Below are 16,197 nucleotides of genomic sequence, written 5' to 3'. Positions count from 1 at the left end.
ACCCTTGACATAGCTACTGAGAGGCACTGCCCGGGAGAATTATAATGGGAGGTTACCCATACAGTGGTCCGAAGATCAAGAAAATACCTTTCTAGCCTTGAAATACCTCCTCACGGAACCCCCTATTCTGGTGTATCCTGACTACAGTCTGCCGTTCTGTTTGTATACAGATGCTAGCTTCGAAGGTCTGGAAGCAGTCTTATCTAAGGTACAGGATGGCAAAGAGAGAGTAATCACCTATGCCAGCCGACACCTCCGAGGCACCGAAAAGAATGACGCTAACTACAGCTCCTTCAAACTGAAGCTCTTGGCCTTAGTCTGGGCCATTACTGATAAGTTTAAAGACTATCTGGCTGCTACTCCCTTCACGGTCTATACCGATAACAATCCTTTGGCCCATTTGAACACTGCTAAGTTGGGGATCTTGAACAAAGCTGGGCCTCCCGGTTGGCCAACTATGATTTCAACACTAAGTACCGCAGCGGCAAAACTAACGTTAATGCGGATGTACTTTCACGTATAGCCCCGGGGGAAGCACCTCCTGCTGAAGATGTGTGGAAAGATGTAGAGATGCCTCCCTTCTACTGAAGGTTTGTGAGCCAGAGTGCTCTAACTGCCCAGGAGGGTGATGAACCTGAACTCCTCAAAGTCCCTGAAGATTTATCCACATGGAAGACACTTAAGGACGAAAGCCGGGTTATCGGGGACCTCTTGGACTATTGCCTCCACAAGAAAGTGCCCACTCAGCTTCACAGGTCACAAGGGGACATTAAGTTGAAACGGCTGTGGCGACAGAGGAATCGCCTGTTCCTGCACAAGGGGTTGATATACCGAAACTCCCTGGACCCAGTTTCAGGAGACCGTATACATCAGATCTTGGTCCCTCGAAGAGATGCATATAGAAGACAGGTGGGCTCAGCATCATCTACAAAGGGGTGCTATCAAGCGTACCAAACAACAATAACTGCACAGGAAAAGAGAAAGAAATACGCAATATAATGCACACCCACGGTAACTATAATCCAAAAAATATATCTTTATTACATTTAAATATTACAAAACGCAGACAATACAGTTAAAACCAATTTAAAAAGGCCCAAATGGCCACTGCACAAACGAGGGGGGGGGGGGGGGGCTAACAAAAAGAGGGGGAGAAACCCCACCCAGGGCACCTGCCTCCACAAATAAACAGGCTATCAACCTATCATACAACAAGAATGTTAAATCAATACAGTCCTGTCCCCACAACACTAATAATGTATATACAACCTGAGTATCCTTAATATATAACACAGGGGACTTGTAGTGGAGGACAATAGATGGAGGAGTAGTACGGCAGGTGCCCCCCTAGAGACCCCACACGTTCCGTTGCCCGTCAGCAACTTCCTCAGGGGGAAGCAGCAATGGTCCTGAATGCCTATCATGACCAGTCCGGGCATTTCGGGGTCCATAAGACTGAAGCCACTGTCAGAAGATTTTACTGGATAGGGATGCGGGGAGACATTGAGAAATGGTGCGCTGAATACTCCATGTGCAATGTTATCAAGAATCCCCGGAGGGACGCAAGGGCCCCTTTACATCCCATCTGTACGGAGAGACCGAATCAGATTGTTGCCTTGGATCGTGTGAAGTTGGCCCCCACTCGGTCTGGCTACTGCTACGCCCTGACCATGGTGGACCATAAGTGGGTGGTCGTGGTCCCTGTCAAGGACCTTACTGCCAAGACGGCTGCCCAGCTCTTCTACAGTCACTGGATCCAACCTCTAGGGTGTCCCGAATCGGTCCTCACGGATCAGGGAACCGCCTTTGAAGCCCAGTTGTTCCAAGAACTATGCCAGTTGCATGACTGCAAGAAGCTCCAGACGACGGCATACCATCCCAAGGGCTCTGCGAGAGGATCAATCAAGTATTCATCCAAATGCTCAGAGTTACCTCTGTCTCAGAGCAAGAAGAGTGGCCCCGGTGGTTGCCTGAGCTCCTCGAAATTTACAACAACACTGTCCATTGTTCTACAGGGTACACGCCCTTTTTTCTGATGATGGGCCGACATGGCCAATTGCCAAAGGATCGGACCTTCGGGCTGCAGGCCCCTTTCAACAATTCCCCTCAGGTTTCTCAAGGTTGGGTGTCGGAGCATCAACGGAGGATAGAGGAGGCCAAAAACATTGTTGAGAAGAAAATGGGCGAAGTCCATGGAAGCCAGCAGAGAGATTATAATCGGCATGCTTCAGCTCAGCCCTTACTGCTTGGAGATAAGGTCTGGCTCAGAAAATTCCCCAGGACCCATAAATTGGACTCATTGTGGGAATCGGAACCTTAAACCATTACTGCGATCCCTTACCCAAAAATGGACGTATATGAGGTACAGAAAGAAGGGTTTGAGCCGCAGGTGGTCCACAGAAACAGAATAAAAGTGCGCCTGAAAGAAGATGTGCCTGGACCATCTCCACCTACTCAGCCTACTCCACCTCCGGCAAGGCCAGTGAGAGAATACGTGCCGGAAGAGGGAATTCATCCCACTATGGACGTTCCTTTGTTCCCCTCTCATCAGCCTGCCATGTATTGGGGTATACCATTTCCAGCTCCACCCAGCCAGCCGCCAATGGTTGCTCCACCCAGTCAGCTGCCAGTAGCCGTTCCACCCAGCCAGCTGCCAATAGCTGCTTCTCCCCGTCAGCCACCATTGGTTGTCACACCAAACATCAGTCCTGCTCCTGTATCTGCTCCAAGTCTTGACGCACCTTCCCCACCTAACTTCAGAGAATCTCCCAGTCCAACCGAAGATGTTGCTTCTGTTTCCAGCCCTCCAGCTGGTCCCTCGGGGACTGAAGTTCCTCTAGTGAAGAGACTCCTGCTGACTCAGAGGTGGTGTTGTGACGATCTCAAAGGACTACACAGAGTAAGCTACCCTTTAGGTACCAAGATTCACATTCAGTACCTGCACACATTGTACTTTCAATGACTCACTTCAATGTACTACCTATATCTTTTCAGTACACCAAATTGCTCACATAAAAGTACTACCTTAGTCTTCTCAGTACACAAAACAAAAATATATCTCACATTCAAGACATTGAGTGTGGAATTGTAGCCTATTAATACCCAATTTCTGCCACTGTTAGGTACACTCATATTTCTCTTCTCTTTATTATGTGTGTGAGATGCTCTACCTGGCTAGTAGGTGCTCTTGCAAGCTAAAAATTGAACACATGTTTCTAAAGGTAACCTAAGTAGGTTATACTGTTGTGTTCTAGGGGTAAGTAGCGTGTAGCCGATAGACCCTAGTAGCTAACCTTATTGGTAGAGAGCCTCGGGCAAGCCAATATACCCTTTTTGTGTACTAACAGGTGACTCATCGTGGCAAAAGAAAAATGTGGTGAGATTTAAAAAAAAAATCTCTAGACAGCTTGAGACAAAATGTATAGAAGGCTGTATATAAATGTCTAGTGAGCTTTATAAATATCAAAAGAACTACATAAATGTCTAGTTAGTCTCATAAATGTTAGAGAGAGCTATAAAAAATGTCTAAGGAGCTAGAAACTAAAGGTTAGATAGCTTTATTAATGTATAGTAAGCTTCAAAATGTCTAGATAGCTTCAACATTGTCTAGTCAAGATGCTAGTCAGAGTAACAAGAAAGTACAGAGGTGTTTAATGTTTACTCAGATTTTGTCAGGATGTTTAGAATGTATTAATAATCCTGTTCTAGTCCTAGTTCCTCTGCCTTAGGGGACAGGCGTCGGGGTAGACTTTGTGGTGTCCCGGTACCGTACCGTATCCTATACGTTACCTGTATAGAAGTCCCCATAGTCAGAGTCCCTAGGACGTAGGGGTCCCTCTTTTCTAATCGTCCCCTTGTTACCTCTCACTTAGCCACTAGATATATAGTAGTTCTGTCTGATAATTATAAGTATAGAAAGTGTATATAGTGAATTATCTACCTGTTTGTAGCGTAACAGGACCTGCGGGTCATGTGATCGGGTAAACTCTATGGTTTTGCTTTAGGACCTTAGGAGGTCCCAGTGACGTATGCACACACCATGCATTGTAACGGTAAGTGACAGCTGACACGGACCAATCCAAAACGGCCCTGCCCATATAAAGGAGCGGCTGCCATTAAGCGCTCTCTTTCCTCGTGGGCTGCTGATAGAGGAGGATCTGCGCAGCTATCTTCAGCAGTGACCAGGCCCAAGCCTTGCAGCAACGGCCATCCATACAGAACTGTGAGTTATCTTAATCCCTGTTAACTTCGCGGGATCACCAGACCTAAATAGACCCCTAAATCCGGACGGATCTCTGCACAACTCCTAATTCTACTAACCCTCAACGGTCCGCAGCATCTGTCAATCATTGCTGAACTGTATAGAGACTGTATTACTGAGACTGTTGCTGTTAATTGGATGTACCGCAAGTACTTCAGTAAAGTTTATGCAAGTTCAAGTTCATCCCTATTGTGGACCTTCATTCATTTAGTCACGCACCTATTGTTTCTGGGAAGGGTGGCGATAGGCTGAAGATTTACCTCAGCGTATTAACCCTCACCCCGGTGTCACGAGTGACAGGGGTTAAATTAATCCCTCATATACCTAAGCAACAGCCCCACTGTATTATATTCTCCCCTAAGGGCTACCACAACTTGTTTTAAGTAAGGGGGTTTGTGGTGTCCCGATACCGTATTTCATACGGTACCTTTGTAGAGGTCCCCATAGTCAGAGTCCCTAGGAACGTCGGGGTCCCTCTTCTATAGTTATCCCCTCGTCACCCCTTAGTTGGTTATAGATGGTCACCCCTTAATAAGTATAAATATGTATATATTCAATTGCCTACCTGTTCAGCATAGCAGGTCATGTGATCAGGTTCAGAACTCTATGGTTTTGCTAAAGGACCTTTGGTGGTTCTCATGACGTGTTCACGCACAATGCAATGTAACGGTGAGGGACAGTTGTTCTGGACCAATCCAAAGTGGCTAGCCCCTGCCCATATAAGGGAGCTGGGCCATCTTGATCGCTCTCTTGGGTTGCTGATTCTGGATGAGGTAGAACTTCCGCAGCTTACAAGACAATTTACTAGGCCAAAGCCTTGCGGCCTCGGCCTATATCAAAGCGGTTATACTAAGCAATTCCCCGCTACTTTTCGCAAGATCACTGGACCTAAACGCACCCTTAAATCCAGCGGATCTATGCTACAAAATCTCTGAGAAGCTAAATTGAGCTTATCTGATCCCAACCTCAGCTATATCTATAGAGACTCTGTTATCTGGACTGTTACTATTGCTGCATGTACAGAAATTCTTCAGTAAAAGTACCTGCAAGTTTTCAGTTAACAGTGGTTGTGGACAAACTTTTATTCTACATTCACCTACTGCTCTTGGGAAGGGTGACAATAGGCCTATCAAGATTACAGTATTTAACCCTCACCCTGGCGTCACAAGTGACAAGGGTTAACAGTGCCCTTTATTATTCTGAACAGCAACACCCTAACTACCCTACACCCCACAAGGCTTTATCCCCCAAGGTTACCATATATGCAAGTTCTCCCACTTAAAAAGATGAGAGAGGCCTGTAAGTATCATCATAGGTATACCTCAACTATGAGAGACATATAGAGAAAAATGTAAAATAAAATCACATTGTCTGATTTTTAAATAATGTATTTGCAAATTATAGTGGAAAATAAGTATTTGGACAATAACAAAAGTTCATCTCTATGCTTTGTTATATACCCTTTGTTGGCTATGACAGAGGTCAAACATTTTCTATAAGTCTTCACAAGGTTTTCACACACTGTTGCTGGTATTTTGGCCCATTCCTCCATGCAGATCTACTCTAGAGCAGAGATGTTTTGGAGCTGTCGCTGGGCAACACAGACTTTCAACTCCCTCCAAAGGTTTTCTATGGGGTTGAGATCTAGAGACTGGCTAGGCTTTTTGTCCCACTGTATATGTGTCCTCAGTTTTTTTCCCTCCAGCGCTGCAGAAAATGCATTGGAGAGAAAATGAGGCAGGAACTGATCCCATTCATTTAAATGGGACAGTTCAAAATCCGCAGACAGGGGAACGCATCTACCTGCGCTCCCGCGTCCGGTGATCAGAAGCAGTGGACGCCGGATGATGCACAACTGATGCCAACTGATGCACTTCTGTGATCAGTTGTGGCATTAGTTGTGGCAATTTTCCCCCAGTTTTGCTTGAGCCTTATAATATTTATTCACCTCTTCCAGTAATTAAATCAGAACAGAATGTTGATTAGAATAGTAAAGTACTGGGAGGTAAACTTTAAAAATTACACACTCAAAGAAGCCCAGTCTACAGCAGTACTATGTATTTCAGTGTGCTGGTCTTGTGCATGGTTTCTATCTGGAAAAAAAAAAAAAAAAGTGGGAGATATAGGGTTCCCAGCAGCACAGGGTATTACAGGAGAGGAGTGGGTAGATCATTTAGGGGTCACAGGCTAAGGGGCCACTGTTTTTACCACTTTCTGGGGGTTAAAGAAAAGCTGTCATCAGTGTCACCTGCACTAATCTGTCAGTAGAGACAGGTAGTGCAGGTGACACTGATGACAACCATACTTACCTTGCCCTGTTGCGTGGTGTCGTTCTCCAGTAATCCTCTTCGGCATCTTCAGCTCCGGGCCCGGCTTGGAGCATAGGCGGAGCTTAGTGTGGTCACCACTACTGTTTGCTAGCAGCAAGAGCCAGCAGAGAACAGCAGTGGTGACCTAACTAAGCTCTGCCTATGCTCCAAGCTGGGCTTGAAGCTAAAGATACTGAAGAGGATTACTGTAGAACTACAGCATGGAACAGAACAAGGTAAGTACCATTGTCCTCAGTGTCACCTGCACTACCTGTTTGTACCGACAGAATAGTGCAGGTGACCTTGATGACAGATTTCCGTTAGCAAACTGTCAAAGAACCCACACAGACAACAGTATACATTTGGGAAATTAACTGAATGTAGTCATTAGTAGGCCTTCTGACAGGTTACCTACATTTACTTGCGATGTGGGCAAAAATCAGAAAGGTAATTTGGCCTAAAAGATACACAATGAAATGAGTGAGGTCCCAACACATATAATAATGCAAATAATTATTTATATATATATATATATATATAACTGTATAAAAAAAAAAAAAATATATATATATATATATATATATATATATATATATATACAGTGGTCCCTCAACATACGAGGGTAATTAGTTCCAAACGACCCATCGTTTGTCGAATCCATCGTATGTTGAGGGATCCGTGCAATGTAAAGTACAGGAAGTTATACTCACCTGTCCCCGTCGCTCCGGACCGCGTCCTCACCGCTCCCGATGCTGTCCCAGGGGCTCCCGATGCTGTCCCGCTGCTCCGGTGTCTTCTTCGGGATCCTCTGGCTTCTTCCTCATCTTCTGCAGGGTCCAGGCCTCGCTCTCTGGTGACGTTATTACGCTGCTGCGCCGGCACAGCGTGCGTAGTGACGTAATAGCGACGCCGGAAAGTGAGGCCCGGACCCTGGAGAAGATACAGAAGATGCCGGAGGATCGCGAAGTGGACCCGGAGCAGCGGGGATAGGTAAGCGAACCTGTCCGGGATGCTTAAACTGCTATCCGACAGCAGCTTAAGCATTTTGCGCTGTCGGATAGCAGTTAATGCGATGGCCCCGACATATAAAAGTATCGTATGTCGATGCTGACATCGACATGCGATGGCTTCTGAGAGGCCATCGTATGTCGATTTTATCATATGCCGGGGCCATCGCATGTCGGGGGGGTTACTGTATAATTTAGTTTTCTCTATCGGCTCCATTGGGTTACACAGACAGTGGGTGTATCTTGCTGTCTCTAGGAGGTGTGACACTATGGTGATAAAAAAAAGTCGGCTCCTCCCAGCAGGATACACCCGCCTTCAGGCTCTGAGCTAGTCAGTTTAAGCTTAGTGTCTGAAGGAGGTGGACGTGTTGTGGGTTGCTCCAGACCAGGACTTCAGATTTTTTTGTTTTCCTAGTTAGGGACGTGTTAGTTTTTTATTCCTTTTCTTTTCTGGTGGTGACTCAGGGACTGCGGTTTCCCGTTTCCCCATTGCGAGTGTGGGGGCACAGACATTGTGTATATGCGCTGTTAACCCCCCCTCGCCAACGGTCAGCGCTTGGGTGGTACCTCACGGTTCCGGATCCCCCTATTTCCCTGCTCGCCTCGCTTGCGCATAGCTGATGCAGGTAACTGAAGCTGACTGAAGACTTCACTGAAGACTCCATTAGGTAAGTTCTTCTGACTGAGGTAAGTAATTTCCCCCTTTTTCTCCATAGGTATGGACTCGCAACAGCTGGAGTTTTGGCCACCTTCAGTTTTTTGTGGCTAGCTTTCAGGGGCTGCACTTTATTTTTGGGGGAGCAGTGGCACCATGAAGGGACACTATATATGGGGCACTTCACTTAGGTGTGTGTGTGTGGGTGCTTTGTGCGTTATTTCACAGCGCCTTATTCCGGCACTTTACTTATGTGTGTGTGTGTGTGTGTGTATCGGGGTACTTCGTTCACAGCGCCTTATGTGCGGCTGTTAGCCGCGGAGCTGTCCTGGGCCGGGCGCTCTCAGCGCCGGATTACTTTCACTTTGCCGACAGCACCTTATTCGCGGCAAACAGCCGCGGCGCTTGCCGGCAGTGCCTAATCGCGGCTTACAGCCGCGGCACTCCTTGAGCCAGACACTTCAGCGTCGGCTTCTTTCTTTTCCCCGGCAGTTTCTGCCGGCGTTGGCCGCCCGCTCTATTCCCCCGAGCGCACATACGGCCGTCAGTGCGCTCGGGACAAGGAGCGGGCGCCATGACAGTTTCTCTTCGGCGGTCTGTAGCTCCGCCCACAGGGCTAGGAGCGCTCAGAGGCGCGAAGCAGCCTCCAATCAGCGCGAATTTCAGTGGGCAGGGGTTAGTTAGTTAGTGCCTTGCTTCAGGCACGCCCCCCTTTTCCAATTGGCTGGCCTGTTTCTCTATCTAGCTGCACAGAGCGGGTCTCCTCACTGCAGCTGACAGGGGACACAGACTAGGGTTAGAAAGTTCCTATCTCCCTTCTTTTCCCACATTATGTCCATACCCAGAGTTGTTCCTCCCTCTAAACAGAGACCTGGAACTTCAGTGACTTACTATCTCTGTAAGCACTGTAATACCAAAATATCTGGCTCTGCTGAGCCCACTTGTCCTGCCTGCTCCACTGCTCCCCCAGACCCCCTGGTACCCCCTGATGTTCCTTCGGTCCCGGTGGATCCAGCCGCTCCCCCAGCCTGGGTTTCTTCCCTGACCCAGTATATGGCTGACTTGAACAAAGTATCCCGCTCGGTGGCTGAGGCCTCCCGGGAAGTGGTGTCCGCCTTGAAGGGGTCTTCCCTGCGCAGGACCTCTGGAAGGGCTCGCTCCTCGTCTCCATGTACTTCACGCTCTCACAAGCGTCCTAGGGGTGCCTCGTCTGACTCTTCCAGTGAGTCTTCAGGTAGATGTAAGTGTTCCCCTCGTGGGTCCCGCCCCCCCCCCCCCCCTGTCATCTGGGCACAAACGTTGCTCCTCCAGAGGACGTTCTCGGAGTTGCCGCTTTGGCACGCCAGAGCCGCGTTCTCTGTCAGAGTTGCCCCCCTCCAGGACTGCCTCTACTCATTCACATTCCCCTGGTGAACTGGTGGACGAGGCTTCCGAGCCGGCATCTGACTCAGAGGACCGCCCGGACTCAGTTGCAACGGTGAATTCTTTGGTGACAGCCCTAAGAGACACCTTTCACTTAGAGGACCCAGGATCTTCGGATGTCAATCCAGGAGTATCCTTTCATCGTGCTAAGCCAGCACCTCAGAAGTTCAGCTCTCACGCTGACTTTGACGACATTCTGGAAACCGCATGGAAACATCCAGACAAGAGGTTCCCGGGAATCAAGACAATTCAAGATCGTTATCCATTTGACAAGGTCTTTGTCACTAAGGTGGTTTCTCCTCCCTCAGTGGACCCACCAGTTTACCGGATCAATAAGGCGACTACACTGCCTCTGGCAGATGCCGCTGCCTTCAAGGATCCCACGGACAAGAAGGTAGAATCCTTAGCGAAGTTTGCCACTGAAGCTGCTGGCTCTTCTCTTCTTCCCATCTCCGCCTCCACATGGGTGTCCAAGGGCCTGTCGGAGTGGTGCCAAAAGCTCCGTTAGGATATCTTGGCGGGATCCCCCGGAGGATCTATCTGCTTTGGCTCTCCAATGCTCTAAAGCCTGGGATTTTCTGTGCGCAGCTTCCATGCAGGCAGCCCGGTGTTCTGCCTATGCTGTTGGCATCTAGCGGCTCTCCGCTGCTCTATGTGGCTTAAGGCTTGGAATGCGGATGCCGCTTCCAAGAGATCTCTCACTGAGCTTCCCTTTACGGGTGGCCGTCTTTTTGGCAAACGCCTTGATGAGATTATCTCCGAGGCAACGGGAGGTAAGAGTTCCTTGTTACCTCAAAATAAGGCTTGCCCTACTTCCCAAAGTTTTCCTTTCGGTTCTTTCGGACCTCCAGCTCCAACAAGGGATCCGGGCAGGCACCCTCGCGGGACAAGAAGGCTCCCTCGTTCCGGGCTCGCCCGTCTTGGAAGTTGGACTCCAACCGGTCCGGCCGTTTTGCGCCCAAATCAGGCAACTGCAAGCCCAGTTCTGCATGAAGAGAGGCCCCCACCCGCGGTTTCTTCTCGGGTGGGAGGTCGTCTCTTACTTTTTCGAGACATTTGGACCTCTCACATTCAAGACTCTTGGGTCAGGGACGTGGTGTCCAACGGTTACCGGATCGAATTTGCATCCCTTCCGAGGGATCGCTTTATTCGATCCCGGGCCCCCCGGTCTCCTCCTCTGGCGAAGCAGTTTTGAGCGGCTCTCCAGTCTCTGCTTCTCCAGGGGGTTATCGTTCCTGTTCCTCCAGGGGAACGTTTTTGGGGTTTCTATTCAAATCTTTTTGTGGTCCCCAAGAAGAACGGTTCTGTGCATCCAATTTTGGACCTCAAGCGTCTAAATCTTCATCTTCTCATCCACCACTTCCAAATGGAATCTCTCCGTTCGGTAGTGGCGTCCCTGGAACAAGGGGAATTCCTTTCATCGGTGGACATCAAGGATGCCTACCTCCATGTGCCAATATTTTCGGGCCATCATCGGTACCTCCGCTTTGCGGTTCCAGAGAGGCACTTTCAATTTGTAGCCCTCCCCTTCAGTCTAGCCACAGCTCCTCGGGTCTTTACAAATGTCCTTGCGCCGGTGATGGGCCTGTTACGGTCGAGGGGAATCTCAGGGATACCCTATCTGGACGACCTTCTCATCAAAGCTCCAACCAGGGCCCAGACTCTGGAGAATCTGGACATCACTCTCCACACTCTGACTCGCTTTGGGTGGATGGTCAACCAGGACAAGTCAGTCCTCTGTCCTACCCAGTCTCTAACTTTTCTGGGACTTCTCTTCGACACGGCCTCTGCCCGAATTCGTCTTCCGCCGGACAAGCGTCTGGCGTCCGGCGCTCCCTTCGGACCCAGGTATCAGTCTCCATCCGCACTTGTATGGAAGTCCTGGGTCAGATGGTGGCAACTATGGAGGCCATACCTTTTGCCCAGTTTTATTACCGCCCCCTCCAACTGGCGATTCTCTCTTGGTGGAACAGGTCTCCTCTGTCCCTCGATCGTCAGATTGTTCTCCCTCTCAGGGTCCGTCAGTCTCTGCCCCGGATGGCTTCGCTCCCCCCTTCTTCTCCAAGGGTGGTCGCTTCTTCCCCTTCACTGGCAGGTTGTTACAACGGATGCCAGTCTGTCGGGCTGGGGCGGCGTGTTCAGGGATTGGACGGTTCAGGGACTCTGGTTCCCCCAGGAGACCCTTCTTCCGATAAACATATTGGAATTACGGGCGATTCTTCTTTGTCTTCTTCATTGGGAGTCCTATCTTCAGTCCCGTCCTGTCCGCGTTCAGTCGGACAATGTTACGGCCGTGGCATACATAAATCGTCAGGGCGGCACTCGCAGCTTGGCAGCCATGGCCGAGGTGACCAAGATTCTCTCCTGGGCGGAGAGCAAGGTTCCGGCCATTTTGGCGATTCACATCCCGGGGGTGCTCAACTGGGAAGCGGACTTCCTCAGTCGGTCCTCACCCGACCCCGGCGCACCTCTGCGACCTCTGGGGCATTCCGGACGTGGACCTCTTCACGTCCGGCACAATCGGAAGATCCTTCCATTTGTGTCCAAGTCCCGGGACCCTCAGGCTCTGGCCGTGGACGCCCTAGTGATTCCTTGGGCGGGCTTTACCATACCCTATCTGTTCCCTCCTCTTCCGCTTCTTCCCAGGGTGCTGAGGAAGCTCAAGGCAGAGGGCATTCCCGCCATTCTGGTAGCTCCAGATTGGCCCCGAAGGTCGTGGTACGCCAACGTAGTCAGGCTCCTGGACGACGCTCCACTGCGCCTTCCGCTCTGTCGGGACCTGCTCTCTCAGGGTCCTCTTTGCCACCCCAATTTATAGTCGCTGCATTTGACGGCGTGGCGGTTGAGACTGCGATTTTGAGGTCCCGTGGGTTCTCTTCCAAAGTCATTCGCACCATGCTCAAGGCTCGTAAGCCCTCCTCTGCAAGGATTTACCACCGTACTTGGAGGTCTTATTTTTGCCTGGCTCCTTCTCATCCAAGGGAGCGCTTACTGCACAAGCTGGACGTGGTTCGGGCTGTTCGTGTTTAGCTCTCCATCACTTCTTCGTTTTGTCAGTGTGATTCCTTTTTCATCCTCACAGAGGGTCGTCGCAAGGGACAACCTGCTTCCAAGGCCACCATTTCTAGGTGGATTCGGTCTATCATTTCGGAAGCCTATCGCTGTAAGGGGAAGATTTCTCCTTTCAGGGTTGTGGCTCATTCCACACATTCTGTTGGGGCATCCTGGGCTCTCCAGAATAGAGCCTTGTCCTTGCAAATTTGCAAGGCGGCTACCTGGTCGTCTTTGCACACTTTCTCGAGGTTTTATCGGGTTCATACTTTTGCATCGGCTGATGCTACCCTGGGGCGTGAGGTATTGCAGGCGGCAGTGGATCAGCCATCTGCCTGATTACTTATCTGCTCACCCAAGGGACGGCTTTGGTACATCCCACTGTCTGTGTCCCCCAATGGATCCTTCGAGAAAGAGATTTTACGGTAAGTGTTAAAAAATCTCCTTTTTTTTCATAAATCAATATTGTAAAGCTAACAAACTTTGTAGTAAATCTTATTACAGAGAAATTCTTCTTTCTTCACTTGGGTCTGAGGAGGTATTGGTTTTTCTTGTGGATACTTCCAAGCTAGACCTCTCACCTAGCCCACCAGTAAGAAAGGAAGATAAAAAAGGGTAATAGTGAATAGTGTCCCTGGCACTGCCAGGGGCCCTCCTTATGAAAAAAAGCTAAGTTAACTATGGTTTGTTATGTTGATGTTAAGCAGTTACACCTTATCAGCTGGAGACATTGCAGACATGGTTATGTTGTGGACTGTTTTTATTGCACTGTGTAAACATGTTATTGATTGTTCATTGCTGCGGTATCTATGAGGTTTGGCAACATCAGTAATTCTGCCTCTGTGTAACATGTGGCCATTAGGTTGTTAGCAAGCACTTACATGGGAAGCCCATTGCGTGGCTATGGTTGCTAAGGATGAGATCATGTAACCGTTCGAAAAACAATTCTCTATGCAGTCGTAAAACTGCTTGGCTCCACTGAGTGGCATGTAGTGTAATGCTGAAGTGTAAACTATGAGTTGTAGAGAAAAATGTCAGCATTCCTGGCTTGCATGAGTCCTCTTCCTCTTGGCTGATAACACCTAGAGATGTATCCAGGATGATATATGGATTAGACGTTACTTATAGGCTAGCTTTTTGTTGAGTATGGCACTAGGGGGCACCTTTTTTTTTCCCACTGAAAGACAGCTAATTTGTATGTATCTCTACTTTTTCGACACCTGTCTGGCTGATCAGTATGTCTGCAGACTGGACAGTGGCACAGGAGGGGGCGATGGTTGGTTCTGTGTCTCCTCCAAGTAACTACTGGTTCTGTCTCCTCCTGATGGCTGAGATCTGCTGAGATTAGACAAAGGGAATATTTTATCCCTGCTGTGTCCTAATCATTGCCTACAGCCAGATTTGGAGAGGGCATCTAAAAATGTCCTTGATGCCTCCCCACTAGGATATATAAGAACCTGAGCTGAGGATACAGAGAGGATAGAGAGATGATTCCATTGGAGTGAGAAGTGGATGCTGCAGCCAGAAACTTATTGGGATCATGAAAATGTCATTAAATGAGACTTCCTTGAAAATCCCAGTAAAGTGAGAAATTGAGGCTGAGACCAGCAACTTCTTGGGATACTGTAAATTTCATTTTTTGTAGGACCGATGCTACTTTTGAATGGGGAATTGCTGCTGAAGTTGACATGCCTACAGGGATATCCATCAGGTGAGGGACCTGGAGCTTTGCTGCTCTTATGGAGCAGATGTGCTTTGGGGCCCCCTTAGGTACCTGGGCCCCGGGGTGCGACTGCTACCCCTGCTACCTCTATAGCTACACCCCTGCCCATGACCCTATTGTACTGTACCCTTATTCTATGGACCATGTTTTGGTCTGTGTTTCTGCCCCTTGTGCTCAGAAAGTCGAGCATCCCTGAGGACTATTGGGGGCCATTTATCATTGTCTTTAACCTCACCAGTGTGCTGTCCTGTACAGGCTCTTTCTCTCCTAATTTCTTACGCAGGCATCGTACTGATACTGCAAGTGTCGGCATCTCTGCCCTGACGCTGCATGCTTTATTTCAGCTGTGCATGCATCTTAATCACACATTGTTAAAAAATTGTGCTTTCTTAGGAATAATGTACAGGTGGCCTGAATTCTCAAAAGGACCCCTCTTTCCCTTCACGTGTTAGAGCTGTGGCCCTAAATAAACACCATTGGGATTTGCCCAGGCCCAGTCCGCCCCTGTTAATGAATATGGGCCATAATCTAAGTAAAGGTGCATAACTTTTCTTTATAAACGGGTACACTTAATTTACATAAATGCCTTTATCTGTCTTCATTGACAATAAATAATTACATAGATTAAATGAGACAAGAGATCACAGGGAGGGAAAGAGGCCATAACAAGAGGAGGTGACGCTCCCTGTCCCTCCTGGAAGCAGCCAACAATAAGCCCAACTGAAGACAATGAGACCTCCAGATTATATATTAGTAATTTCCATCCCCCGCTCGCTGCCATTAACATGAGAACAGGCCGTTAGAGGCTCCTAGGAATGACTTTACCCTTCCATCTGTACAGATTTGTGCAGAACGGTTTCTTGACTATTTGAAAGTTTGTAGAAATTAAACCTGACTCCAGAGATTAATTTAGAAGCAACTTTTCAAAAGCTTTGACTGTACTTCTCTGTTTAATTAACTAGTTTCCCTATCAGGGCTTTTACTTTTTAATTAAAAGGAGGAAATGGCTGTTTTTCATGTCAGATCATCGGCTGTCAATTGTTAGACAAATTCAGTCCAAAGAAATAAGCGGAAAAATAAGGGATGAATGGATGGTGGCCCTGTCTACAACAACTCAGATCTCACAGGCCAATGAGGGAAGACCATAAGAGAGAAGTGGAAGCATCATGTGCCTCATGCCTTAATGACATCAGCAGGCTGATTATTTAAAGGGAACCCGTCATTAAGTTTTACCCTATATAATGAGCAACAAGATGTAATAGAGATTAATATCATGTGTCCTACCAAACCTGAACGACTTCAGGCTGTCTGTAAATGTGGAGCAACTAACTTTTATAAATGTCCCATGCAGTAGTAAATTTAGACCCAAGTAGTCATTTGGGTGTGTGGCTTGCCGAACTAGTCATGGAACCAGTCACACCTGATCCTTCAGGGATTGCATGTGCTTGACAGCCCAGGCACAGCCTGATGTCTGTGTGTGCTGATATGGGGCAGAGCCTGGGCTGTCAATCATGCGTAATCCCGCCTCAGTAGATGTTATTACAGCATGAATAGGTGCGAATAAAAAGGTATCCTGCTGATAGACATATGGTCATGACATCACTCCCCTCTCCCTCCATGCATGTCTACATGACATGTATTGAGGGGGCGTGGCGTGACCTCATGTCCACTGCTGCACAGAGATCGCGGGTGATCCCAGCAGCTGGACTCCCATGATCAGACATCTTATTCCCTATCCTTTGGATAGAGGATAAGATGTCTAGTGGCGG

The 16,197-nt window shown here is 48.5% G+C and overlaps 1 long non-coding RNA gene across 2 annotated transcripts in view; it reads left to right on the top strand.

Annotated features, from left to right (window-relative positions):
- The first annotated feature begins 6,699 nt into the window (after nucleotides 1–6,699).
- Nucleotides 6,700–16,197, top strand: part of LOC130276102 (uncharacterized) — a 75,536-nt gene continuing 66,038 nt past the window's right edge. For both annotated transcript variants that reach the window (XR_008845022.1, XR_008845023.1), the window contains exon 1: nucleotides 6,700–6,806. This is a non-coding gene — a long non-coding RNA (uncharacterized LOC130276102). The remainder of the gene's footprint in view (nucleotides 6,807–16,197) is intronic.

The sequence above is a fragment of the Hyla sarda genome, chromosome 6 (assembly GCF_029499605.1).
Source record: "Hyla sarda isolate aHylSar1 chromosome 6, aHylSar1.hap1, whole genome shotgun sequence".
NCBI classification, from domain to species: Eukaryota; Metazoa; Chordata; class Amphibia; order Anura; family Hylidae; genus Hyla; species Hyla sarda.
This window is presented reverse-complemented; position numbering and strand designations above follow the sequence as displayed.